Source organism: Mustela nivalis (genome assembly GCF_964662115.1).
Source record: "Mustela nivalis genome assembly, chromosome: 3".
NCBI classification, from domain to species: domain Eukaryota; kingdom Metazoa; phylum Chordata; class Mammalia; order Carnivora; family Mustelidae; genus Mustela; species Mustela nivalis.
In genome coordinates, this window is record NC_139022.1 from 141,385,655 (window position 1) to 141,399,424 (window position 13,770).

Genomic DNA, 13,770 nt, shown 5'->3' on the forward strand with positions numbered 1-13,770 from the left:
GTCTTCTACTCTTTTCCTGCCATTTGTGGCTTTAAGTGAACATTTAATGATTCCATTTTTTTCTCTTTCCTTACATATCAATTATACTTCTTTTTTAATAGCTCCCCTAGAGTTTGCAGTATGCATTTACAACTAATCCAAACCTGCTTTCAAATAACACTATAGGGGAGGTGAACCATGAGAGACTATGGACTCTGAAAAACAATCTGAGGGGTTTGAAGTGGCGGGGGGGTAGGAGGTTGGGGGAACCAGGTGGTGGGTATTAGAGAGGGCATGGATTGCATGGAGCACTGGGGGTGGTGCAAGAACAATGAATTCTGTTATGCTGAAAATAAATTAAAAAAAAAAAACACTATACTATTTCATGGGTAGTGTGAATAGCAATATAACAACAAAATAATACTAATTCCCTCCTGTTCCTTGTTTTACTGATATCATCCATTTCACATATCTATAAGCACACATAAATGTGTATGTAGTCAAATAAAGCATTGCTATTATTTTTTTGAACAGTTATCTATTAGATCAATTAAGAAAAAGGAGAGATTTTATTCTACCTTTCCTTCTTCCTTCTCCAATATTCTTTTTTTCTTTATGTAGATTGGAGTTTCTAATCTATACCATATTCCTTCTCCCTGAAGAACTTCTAACATTTCTTGCAAAGCAGGTCTACTACCAATAAATTCTTCCCATTTTTGTTTGTCTGAGAAGTTTTAATTTCTCAGCCTTTGGAATTCCAACATCCCTGACATATAAGAACCTGGTTGTGATACTTGCTCTCTCCCTCTCTATTTAAACTGTGGGGTGTTTTGTTTTGTTTTGTGGGTTTTTGTTTGTTTGTTTTGCCTTTTAGTATGCCTTGTAATATTTTCTTCACAGCCAGGCATGTTGTACTAGGTAAAAGGAACTTTTGTAAATAGGCCTTTTGTTATGTGTGGTAAGGTACAGTGGGGAAGAGAAGTATTTTATGATGATGATTAGGCTCCAGTCTTATAGTGAGCCTCTGCCTCAGGACTGTGAACTTCACATGTGTTTCTCAGTTTTTTCCCTGCCCATAAGTAGCACAGAATGGCTACAGTGAGCTAGAATTGGGTATTCCCTTTCCTCCATGTCAGTTGGGCCCCAATAAAACTCCAGCACGCTAGGCTCGGGTTAAATAGTTTCTCCTGAGGTCAGACCTTGTTAAAAGAACAGAATGTTCTAGCATATTTAAAAATGGTTTCTTTTCTCCTTCCCCTGCCAGAAGTACTAGAAGATTTTTCTCCAGTATTCACTGTGAAGACCTGGTAGAGATCCAGGGGTGAAACTCACAAAAGTGTAGGGATGCTCTAATTACTGGGTTTCCCAAAAGTTTTTAACTCTGAGTTGTCCACACTGATCCTCAAGCAACTCACCAATTGCAGTTCACGTTTTCCTACCATAGCACTATTTCCTACAGAGATTTGTGCTCTGATAAATTGGGATTCTCTGTATTCATCTGTCATTCTCTCCATTATGGATTTAGTGGTTTGCCCTGTGACTTCACATCTCTTATGGATCTAAGAAGATTTTATTTTTTCAGTTTACTTAGCTTTTTACTTCTCCTTAGAATGGAGTAGCAACTTACAAGCTCCTTACATGTCAGACCAGAAACCACAACTTGCCTCAGGTTTTGTCTTTGCTGGTTTTTTGCTTGTTTGTTTTGTTTTGTTTCTATCTGGAATCTTCTTCCCCCTGAGATCCACCATGCTGTATCTCCACTTCATTCACAATCACCATGGCTCCTCTATCCCTCTTTTCTTCCTCTGCCTTAGAGAACCCCGAAGTAAGATGGAGAGGGCCTGGGTCCTGGGGTCACCAGCCCTCATCAGACTTTATGAAAAGAGAAACCTTTGTTGGTTAAGCCACTGAGACTGCATGATTTGTTTATTGATGCAGCTGGCTTTAATTATCTTAATACTCTCTCCCTCCTTTCCACCACCCCTCACCATCATCCAGTGCTTCTGTTTGTAGCACTGATTACCTACCATAAACACATGTATGTATTAATTGTCTCCTTTGTATATATTAATTTGTCTCCTTTCCAGAGCAGGAAGTTTGTTCCGGGCACTGAGGATACAGAAATGAACAAAACAGTCGTGGTAGGCAACTAACAAATATTTGTTCAGTGAATTTCCTCCCTGGAGTCAGCTCTTCTCAGCAGCTCTTCATGTGTCTGGGTCTTTTTGCCTCTGCCCCTCTGTTTCCAGCTATAACAAAATGCTTCTAAGGGCAATTAAATGACACATCTCTTCAAATCAACATCCTTAAAGCTAACTCAACAATCCAGAACCGTACTCCAGATTTCCTGAGATTGCTGGAAATTCACCATTGGTTGATTTATATTTGTATTTGGCTGTTTGTATAGTATTATAAATTACACTATATTTATATTTACTTGAAAGCTCTTTGTAAAATATACCAAACATTACACAAATATATACATGGGATTTCATAAGAACTTTCACTTCTTAAAATCTTCTTTCCCGCTGTGCTTTCACCACAGCTCTTCCAGGGCCAGAGCAGATATTATCTCAACTGTCGCAAGGCAGGAAACCCTACCTCAGAGGGGTCTCTTATGACATCACATGGCTGAGGAGTAGGCCAGGGGCTTCTTAGCTGTCCTGAGAACTTTCATTTTCTGAATCATAGTTCTGCCCTATTCTGGCTCCATAAAACTGCTGTTATTGAAGAGTAATGACCACTTGCTGGAACCTTTGTACCTTAGAATTAATAGAAGGCCTGGATTCAAAGAAAGTGCTAGGTCTGGAAGGAAAGCTACTTACTGTACCTCTTTGTCTACTTGGTTTCACCAGGAGTGTAAGCTACATGAGGACAAGGATTATATCTGCTTTGTTCACTGCTGTATGCTCTGCATATTAGGTCAAATGAATATTTTTCAAATGAATGAATAAATGAATGAACAAATGAAGCTTTTTGAACCTGTTTCTCAGTCTGAAAAATGGGAATAAAAAACTCACTTCAGGGGGGTCATAGCAGGACTTAATGATGTAATAAGTTCAAATAGTGTTAATAAGTTCACACAACACTCAGAATGTAAAATTAATTTTAGTGTAATTTAAAATATAGTTGAATTATTAATTAAAATTAATTTCTCAAATTGTATAATTTGGTCATGAGGTGAGTGGAGAGCTCATTGACTTGGATGTATTTTCATATTTGGATTTTACGATGTGCATTTCTGCAGTATTATGTATAGCTGAGAATGTACCACAAGTCTTTAAAAAATTATCCACTGCTATTAAAGAAATCCCTCATTTTTCAAAACTGGACCTCTTTCACACATAACTCATTCCTACTCCAAAATCAAACCAAGGACCTGATCCAATATTCATTACCTGATAGCCCCTTTTTTAAATTTTTCTCTTTCCTCAAATATGTGTTTCCTTAATTAACTCAGCTAGTAGCTGATGAGTGTGTTCTTATAGATACTTTTCTGTCCTCCTTTGGAATAGTGACCTGTTTTTCTTCCCATCATCAGTATATACACAATGTCATAGTTTATAAATCAGCTTTCCTTAATGTTATTTATACCAGAAGTCACAAATTGCCAAGCCATGGCATGAATTTGGCTGAGTTGTTTAGTTTGACAGGCATTTAAAATGTAGGGGACTTCTCATTCATTAAAAAATAGGTACTTTTTACTTCTTTTGGAAAAAAAAAAAAATCAGAAGATCTGGCTACACTGGGCCAGCACCTCTGCATAGCAATTATTAGCTTGTCCCCTTTACAGAGGGCTGTTACTGCTAATTTATCACAGTCCCCACTAATCTTTGGTGTCTTATAACCAAGACTACCTTCCATTTCAGGCCCTGTAGACCTAGACAGTTTGTCCCTCACACAGCTTTCAGGAAGAGAACAATCACCCGATCACCCTATGGCATCAGCACGGATAATTCAAATCTCTCTCTGCCACAGCTCTCTTCTGAGATCCACACTCATTTCTACATATATTCTGGACATTCTCCACAGAATATCTGTCAGTCTGTCCTTCCTTCTTTGCTTGCTTCCTTCTGTCAAGAAAATAGGCACCAGAATGTAAAGAAGATACCTGCTTTATCCCTTATGTAGCTGGTGGGTGCAATTGGCATGCATGGGAACCATATGGCATGTGCTGTGGTTAAGGTGTATGCAGGAAGCTATGGAACTTAACAGACCAGGAAGGAAGTTGGGGAGTAGTCAGGGAAGGCTTTTGGAAGCAAATCGAAGCTAATTTGATTAACTCAGGCAAAAATGGGATGGGAGAACGGTAGAGGATGACATTTTTTCCAAGAGCATTGATAGAAGCCAGAGACATTAAGGGCCCATTCTGCCTCCTTCGTTTATTATACCAATGTTTGAGTGTCTACTCTGTGCAGGCTATTCATAGAACTAGTGGTAACCAAGACTGAAATAGTCCCATGGAAATTAGAATCGAGAGGGGTCTGGGAAAACAAGTAGATGGAGGGTCATTCCCTGAGATGAGGCATACTAATATCTAAGACAAGGAAATGATTGGAAGAGAAATAATATGTATATAATAGAACATTTGTCACACTAAGAACTTAACATAGCTTTGTAGAAGAGTATTGCTATCTACAAATTAGAGTTTGTAAGGGTAACACTATGAGCTAATCTAGCAATCTAACCTACATGGGCTAGGTACAGAGCAGAACTATTATTTAAACATGGGTGGGTGCTTCAATATGAGATATAAATAACATTTTAAGTAAAAGTCATCAATTCAAATGCCTGCCTGGTACAGGCAAGTCACATGACCAGGCCTGGTGGAGGGGTGCAAACAGTTAGGGAGTTGGGGCTTGCAATAAACTGAGGAGAGAGTATCTCATCTAAAGAGAACAGAAATTCATCCCCTGCCCCTTGGTGACAGGCTAGATATGGGCTGTATGTTGCCGTATGACTTGATTTTGCCCATTTCCAATCAAGGTAGTAGAACTGATTTTCTTCAGAGCAGCTATGGACCAGTGCCTCCTTTAGAGAAAATCTCTGCTCCTTTTAAGATGACAAATGTCGGGCGCCTGGGTGGCTCAGTGGGTTAAGCTGCTGCCTTCGGCTCAGGTCATGATGTCAGGGTCCTGGGATCGAGTCCCACATCGGGCTCTCTGCTCAGCAGGGAGCCTGCTTCCCTCTCTCTCTCTCTCTGCCTACCTCTCCGACTCTCTGTCAAATAAATAAATAAATAAATAAATCTTAAAAAAAAAAAAAGATGACAAATGTCATTCAAATGTCTCCTGTCACAACAGGAAAAGGCAGGCTGCTTGGGATGAAACATTTTCTCTGTCCCATCTATGCATATTGGCCCAACTGATAGAACTTGTTTATAAAAATCAGAGGAGGAGTGAGGAGTAGTGGAATGGATCAGATGACTTTTCTTTTCTTTTTTTTTTTTTAAAGATTTTATTTATTTGACAGAGAGAGATATTGCAAGTAGGCAGAGAGGCAGGCAGAGAGAGAGGGAGAAGCAGGCTCCCCGCTGAGCAGAGAGCCCAATGTGAGGCTAAATCCCAGTACCCTGAGATCATGACCTGAGCCGAAGGCAGAGGCTTAACCCCCTGAGCCACCCAGGTGCCCCCAGATGACTTTTCAATGGCAGAAATAGCACTGACATCAACAAATTTGCTTCAAGATCTACAGCACCACTAAATGCCATCATCACAGTTTTCTTTTTCTTTAAGATGTTATTTATTTATTTATTTGATGAGGGGAGAGAGAGAGAGCACAAGTAGCAGAGCAGCAGGCGGAGAGAGAGGTAGAATAAGGCTTCCCCCTGAGCAGGGAGCCCAATGTGGAGCTCCATCCCAGGATGCTGGGATCATGACCCGAGCCAAAGGTAGATGCTTAACTGACTGAGCAACCCTCGTGACCTGTCTAGGTATATTTACTGAGCAACCCTCATGACCTGTCTAGGTATATGTCTGAGTCAGTTTAGAGAACTGTGATGAGGAACGCTTAGGTGGCTCCGCTGGTTATGCGTCTGCCTTAGGCTCAAGTCCTGTTCCCGGGGTCCTGGGATTGAGCCCCACATTGGGCTCCCTGCTCAGTGGGAAGCCTGCTTCTCTCTCTCCCTGTGCCCCTCTCCCTGCTTGTGCACACTCACTCTCTCTTTCTCTCACTCTCTCTCTCTGTGTCAAATAAATAAATAAATAAATCTTTAAAAGAAAAAAAGAAATATACCTAGAGAAGAATTTGAAAAGGACAAAGTATATATTGGACTCATTTAATCTAGGATATTACACACATACATATGCATATATCAGAGACACTGCTTTTATATTGGATAAATTTTTTAAAATTAAGGCTCAGGTAAATAAAACATGTTCAGTGAACATGGACAATTTTCTTTTTAGCAAACCTAATGAATGAATTCCTTGGGAAAGAATCCTTTTAACATATGAAACAGACATGTAGAGGTTCCTTATAAATTTACATTCCTATATAAATTCATACAAATTCTATAAATTTATGTTTCTATATTAAATATCTGGAGATGAGTCTGATGGCTAAATCAGGCATGTAGAAAAATTATAAACCTGACATATTTTTTTTGAACAGCATTGTTTTCCTGGGAAATACATAAGAGGCTTAAGCTTTATGCCTTGATGCAAAGAGGCAGGGTGGGTTAGGAGCTGGCAGAAGACCTCACACTGTGTCATTTCTGTGTCTATAAGGGAAGAGCGTTTGCACCACCGGGTTGATTACCAAAGCTGAACTCTCAGGAGGAAGAGATTTTGCCCCATTGAGATAATCGGGCTCTTCTCAACCCCAGCAGACTCCCAGGGGACCCAGCTTCCACGGTAAGTCAAACTACTACTAAAGGAAACGGAATGCATGTTCTTATCTAACTAAAGTGGGATTTTTTCCTTCCAGAGGAATCCTAAGAAAGCTGTTAGCATTGCCCTTTTGGGCTGCTGATTGGAATCAGGTCTTCCATAAATTGTAAGCCAATTTGATCAGCTTATTGAAGCGTGGTCTTCTGTATCTGCAGTTGTATAAGTGTGAATACTTGGAGAAACTGCTTGTGGGTTAGAGCCGTGAGAAGGGTCATGTGGAGACAACATTTGTCCTCCATTCAACTTTCAATTGTATCTAATGAGAACCTACGATAAGAAAGGAAAAGAATCTCCAACTTTGGCTCTGATTGATCCATAAGTACTTTTCTGGTCTTCACAGAGGGGCAAGGTTATGGGGGGAGAAGGAACTTGCAATAATAGCCACCTTACGAGTTAGATGACTTGACTGAAAATTTTCAGGATATTTCTGTTGGTTTTTTTCCCTCTGTTCAGAGTCATAAGAACTGGCCATGCTTAGTTCATCAACAATTTAACAAATATCTCTTAAGCACCTAAGTGTGCCAGTACTGGAAATAAAAATATTAATAAATCATAGAAGTCTGTGGGGATGGGAACAGGAAGTTAAGGCAAAGAGAAATAGACAAAAATGAATCACTTGATCCTTTCAATACAGTGTGTTAATCAAGTACGTTATATAGACAAATATATATGTATGTGTTATAGGTCAGTATATATGTATATATGTATGTATATGCATATAGATACATATCTCATATGTATATATAAAATACCAGGGACTAATTTTATGTAAATTACTGTGTTAATTATATTACAAACATTATCACACTTAATATTCACTCAAAAGTGTTGTTTTGAGGATTGTCATTCCCAGATTATAAAGGAGGAGAATGTAGACTCAGAATATAAAACTTTCCTAAGGTCAAAAAGCTGATAAGTCCAGTTATGGGATTAAATCCAGGTGGGCCTGGTGCCAAACCTCTGTTCTCAGGCACCTCACTGGACTCCCTCTCATGGGAAAGACACATAGAAGAATAGGGGTAATACCTGAGACCTTATGTTTTATTTTGTTTTAGGTATCTGTCTTTTGTGCAGATATTAAATTCACATGACTAAAAACTCAACAACACTAAAGTGTGCAGTGGGAGGTTTAGCTCCCATACTGACCACTCTCTACTTCCAATCTTCGCCATCCTTGTCCCAAAGCAAAAACTTCTGTACTTCTTTGTTGTTACTCAAGAGTTCCCTTAAACAAACATGTTTATTCCTCCCCCTCCACTACACAGAGAGGTACACAATACACACTGTTCTGCAACTTGTTTTTTAAATTTAAAGGTGTATCTTAGAAATACTTCCACGTCAGAATATAGTGTCCTCTTTCTTTCTTTCTTACAGCAACACAACATTGTATTATATGGATGTAACATAATTTATTTAAATGTTCCATTCTCCATTTGATGGACATTTCTGGGTAATCTCTTGACCATGCTACCTTATAGAATTCTCTTACTGCTGGTAGTAGTTTTTCTGATGTTTTGGGGGAGGGAAGGGTTCTTGGATCACAATATCTTTTCTAAATATTATACTTCTACTTTCCTTTTCTTGTATCATGACATTGGCTATTATAAGACCCGAGGTTTTAAAGGAAAAGGGCTTAGTCAAAAAGAAGACTGGTATTTGAGGCAGGGAAAACATCAAAAACACAAAGATGTGAAACATCATGGCATTTACTGAGAAATACAGAAAATCTGGAATATTAAGATGTAAAATAATATGAGGTAAAGTATAAAGGGAGAGAAGGGGAACATATGCTGCAAGGAAATGGGGCTGTATGAGGATGGGAGGTGTTTGCAGTGAGTGACATGACAGGATCAAGCAATACTAAGACAGATCCATTGAAGGTGGCAAGCCTTAGGAACTCTTGAATGATTTCAGGTGAAACGTGTTCAAGGTAAACAATGTCGGCAGGGAGAGAAAAGGATAATAACAACACTCAGCAGGTAAAACTGGGGAACCTTCATGCACAGGCATGAAGACAGAGTCTCTGGAAGGACAGACGATGTCAGTAAGCAAGATAAAGTGTGCAGGTGGAGGAATAAGTTTTAGAAGGAAGAGGAGAAATTTGGCTTTCAAAATGATAATCTTAAGATACACTTCACTAAACAAAGTGTCTTGTGGTACCCCAGCTTTACTACCTGACTGGCCAGATGGGTGTGTTGATCTCTTATTTGACAAATCATAGAGCTTTTATGTAAATTCAGCTTTCTTAATGCCAAAATCAGCAATCATTCCACTGTGCATGCTGTTTTAGAAATAAGTAGAGCATTTGAAAACAAGCACAGATGATTAAAATGAGAAGAAAAACTTCAAGAGAAAAGAGTAGATGTAGTGTGCTACGTAGATGGACTGGGACCACACAGCAGAATCCCAACAGCTGGGGCTTTGGCCCAGTCTAAGTGACCCAAATTTAGAGACTTCAATAGAAAATAATAGTTTTTTTAGATTATGCATATTGTAACTAATCCCCCTACATCATCTCTGTTGGAAAGGTCGTCTACCATGAGCTCTGAACATCCCTACCCATGCTTGCTTGGTCTATCAAGAAACCAAGGCCCTGGCCACACTTTACCTAGCCTCAGAGTGTGTTTGCAAAAATGAACCTTGAGGACTGAGATAATGTCTCCCTCTGGGACAAAGCAAAGGCTGTCCACTGCGGGCTATAAAACAGTGTGTTCCCCAAACTCAGAGTCCTCTGCAATAGTGCAACTCACTGCATGTTCAGTGGGCCCCTCTGGGTTGTTCTTGTGAGACTCGGGAGAGGTAGGGGCAAGAGGAACCAAGCAAATGTTCTGGTGGTGATGCTGTTTGCTGTGCTATGCGTATTAAGGTCCTTTCTCTCTGCAGTATGAGTAGATAGCTTCTGCCAGCATTTACAAAACAGTAATGGGCTAATGTATTAGCTTAGAAATAAGGTAAAGTCATATCCTAGACCGGGACCATCCCTGCCCCTGACAGTTTTGAGTCATGGTACTCAGTTTGCCCTTATTAGATCCTGGGAGCCCCCTTAGCCGCCAAGAGATAGATATGTAAGAAAAAACAAGGTGAGGGCACCCACTTGGCCCAGGCCCCTTTGTGCTTGAGCAGCCCCCCCCCCCCCCCGTTAAATCTCCTCCCTTAATGCTCATTGTTTCTTCATGATATGAGAGGATGCATAGCTTTTGGCACTGTCATTATGAATTTTGTTTCTTATAAACAGAGTGAGTGCGGCAGAATTGTTCAGGGTCTTTCTAAAAGCTTAGCACTGAAAATCCACTCAACCACTTCTATACTTCTGTCTTCAGTTTACTGATTGTGCTCCCACCCTGACCTTTTGCTGTGCCACTGGCATCAATCAACATGCCAAAATCATCATTGCTGATAGGATCAGAGAGAGAAGAGATCTGAGAGAGGAAATGCAGAACCAACTTAGGAATGTAAAGTAATCCATTAATTGCTTTCTCATTATTTATATGACACTTTCCCCATGGTAAATAATCCTTTGCTTTGGCCTGAGACCCAAAAGGCCTCCCACAGCCACAGAACAAAGGGTAAATCAGAAATAAACCAGCTTGTGCAAGGCTTGGCTTATCATCATCTGGTGGTTCACAAAACCTTAAAGCTTGAATTTGAGTTAAGCTGATCCCAGATTGCCAGCAACCCCTCAGAAGCAAACATTTTTGAGGATGATTTCAGAACTCTCTGCTTCAAAATACTTCTATAAACTATGTTCAAGTACAAGACCAACGATCAATGATAGCCAGAACTATGAGGAGACAAGACCATGAATAAGATCCAACAGAAAGGATAAACAACAAATCTACAAGGAATCTAGGTATGGGAACCATTAAACACAGACTGTACAACCATGATTTCCATTTCCTCACAGACCCTTCCATGCGTGGCTGATATAATCTTGAATGGCACACACACTCTCACCTAACCAGTTGCTTGTCCTCCTCTCTGGTCATTCCCATCTTCTCCTAGAATTCCCCTCTTCCATTTTACTCTTTCAGAACCTTCTCAGTCTCTCTTCCCTCAGACATCTTCTCTTCTGTTTTCCAAGGTGCTCAGATTTCTCTGTAATAGTTAAATATGCTGGCTCTGCAGACACCCTGCCTGAATTCAAATCCTGGCTCTACAGTTTCCCCAGGGCAAGTTGCTTAACCTCTAAGCCTCCATTTCCACATCTGTCACATGTACCTACCTTAGAGGGTTGTTATTAGGGTGAAATTAATTAATACAGGCAAAGTGTTTATAATGGGTTATCGCATTAGACAGTGCTCAGTAACTACTAGCTATGAAACCCCCAAACCACTAAGCTTTAGTGTGCTAGGGTTATAGTCAGGGCACATAGCTCCCTCTGCCTGGAGGTTCTGATCTGAGTTTCACTTTATTCTTGGGCCACTGTCATGACAATCTCCCTGTCAACACTGGCCCCAGGGACCTACTACCACTCCAGAGCTATGGCACAAGCTTGGACAAAAATCCACCACCCAACCCCATCAATCCCCTTCTTAACACCAGCGCCACATGTAGGGGCTCTGAATGCCTTTTTTAATTTACCAAAATACTGGAAGAGAACAAAAGAGGTAGTATCTGAAACGTAAACCCTTTAGCTTATACGGTACAGGCCTCTGTTCTTACCACAACTCATAAGCCTCCAGCACCCAGCCTGGGTGCCATTCTGCCACCTGTCTCAGGACAGAGCAGCTCCCTCCCAGCTTCTAAAGGCAGGGGATGGGAGGTTCTCAAGGATTTTTGTCCCTTACCCTTCACTCAGCCCCAGGAGCCTCTCAGCATGCAGGAGAAACTGCGTGATCTACCGTGAGATCCCCCATTGGACACCTTGATTCTTCTGTAACTGAGGCTGAAGAATGAGTCTAATTGGATTCTGGTAGGAGAAGGCAGGTGACAGGACTGTGGAGACTGTCCAGATGAACAGTGAATTCACCTAGGGGGTCCTTAGCTCCTCTGGACAAGGAGAAGACCATCCCCACATCAGACCAAATGTTACAAGAGCACCATGCACGTCTGGGACCTGTTTATCCTCAGGTGCCCTCTTGCCAGTTTGCCTGTTTTGCTCTGTATCCTGGGCCTGACCTCTGCTGGCTTTATTTCCCTGGCTCGTCTGTCAACTAATATCCAGCTGGGCTTGGTCACTGAAGGGCCTGGAGGGAGACTGGTGAGTGGGAAGGAGAGAAAAACCAGAGTGTCCCCCTATCCCTATTCAGCTGCTGCCCTTCACCTTGCAGCTTTCCCCCAACAGGCCCACCATTACCAAGTTCTACAGGTAAAATCCACCTCTGACTTCTGGCAACGCTGCCTCTTCCTTTTGACTCTCTAGACTTGGAATAGAAGTGGCTTCCAAACCTCTGGGTTGCCTCACTGTCCCCTGTCCTTTTCTTTTCCATTACCTGCATTACAAATCCCCTATCTCAAGGAGTCATCATGGTTTTGCTTTCCTGGGGCAGGGGTGACTGGCCTGATACAAATATCTGCTCAATAACTTAACTATGCCCTTTGCACGGGAAAGAGCATACACATATGATAGCGTGGGCTGACATTAACCAGACATTCTTCTCTTTACCTGATACGAGTGCTGTAATGGAAAAGGCCAACTTTCATTTCCTTGTTTCCAAGCTCATTGTTAAATTCCCTGGCTTTGTACCAATTCTCATCTTCAACAACCTCTTTGAACCAGCTGACCAGAGATTCTTCAGTCGTGCAGGGGATCAGTTACCATCCACAGCTCCGGGTTGCCCATATTCCTTCTTCCATCGATATGTCTCTTCCATCTCCTTTGGTATCTTTTTGTGGGGTAGCTTCACTTCTCACAGTTTCAGCTCCTAGGTATGTATAAAATCTCAGATTCATACCTCCAGCCATGCTTGTCCTCTAGGCAGGGCCTTTGGAAAGGATGAGAACATGTGTCACCTTGCCCTGTCCATCTGTGGCCCTCCCAAGGCATAGAGGATCAAGTTCTCTTTTTGTTCTCCCATCTCTTCGTGTTTACACAGTGTCCATTCCCCCAAATTGAAACCCTTGAAATCTTTGGACTTCATACCTTGAGCAATACAAAACTGTCCTTGAGCAGGATCTTGATAGGATTAATCTTGCATTTTATTTTTTATTTCCACCTCCAAACCCCTGTGCTTGACTTTCCAGCCCTCCCTCAACCTCCTCCCCCCCCCCCCGCCCCATTGAACCAGTCCCACTTACCTTTCAGCTCAAGTTACAGCCTCCATAGTCCAAACCTTCACTGTAGTCAGGCTAGTCTCCTCACTGAGTTCCTTCACCAGGAAGGCCCACTGCAACCCCCTCTCTTAGACTGAGAAATCACAAAGTAGAGTGATGTGAGAGAATAAAGTCCAGGGTTCAAACTCCAGTTCTATCTCTTACAAACTTTGGACAGATTGCCCCTGTCTATGCTTTGGTATCCTCAGCTGGGGGAAATAGTGACATCTCTATCATAGGGTTATTGTAAGGAGTAAGTGTCTTAATATGTATAAAGTAGTTGAAACATTCCTTGCAGTTAGGTCACATGTGATTGGAAAACCAGGCAGCAAGGAACTGTGTCACTATTTCTTAACCATAGCTTGGCTGTGTCACCATGTAGTCATCAGGCAGAGATATGATTTTCTAATTTTAACCAGTATTTTATGTTTTATGCCAATTGCACAGAAGTACAAACTGCTATAAGTCTTAGAAAAAAAAATTTCTCTGCTAAGGATTGCTTTTCCTTCTTCCCCCTCATCCAAATTCAATCCCTTTCTTTAAGAGCTAGCCAAAGTCCCACTTCTGTGAAACTCTTTCCTATCGCTTCAGCCTACTCCAAACTTTCATTTCTGGAAATATTTTTATGGTAGGTTCACACCATACAAAT

The 13,770-nt window shown here is 41.2% G+C and overlaps 1 protein-coding gene across 12 annotated transcripts in view; it reads left to right on the forward strand.

Annotated features, from left to right (window-relative positions):
• The window catches only part of LOC309860781 (uncharacterized protein), a 130,669-nt gene that overhangs the window by 7,636 nt on the left and 109,263 nt on the right, over nt 1-13,770 (forward strand). For all 12 annotated transcript variants that reach the window (XR_014309619.1, XR_014309620.1, XR_014309621.1 and 9 more), the window contains exon 2: nt 6,708-6,833. The gene's annotated coding sequence lies outside the window, so the exon portion shown is untranslated. The remainder of the gene's footprint in view (nt 1-6,707; nt 6,834-13,770) is intronic.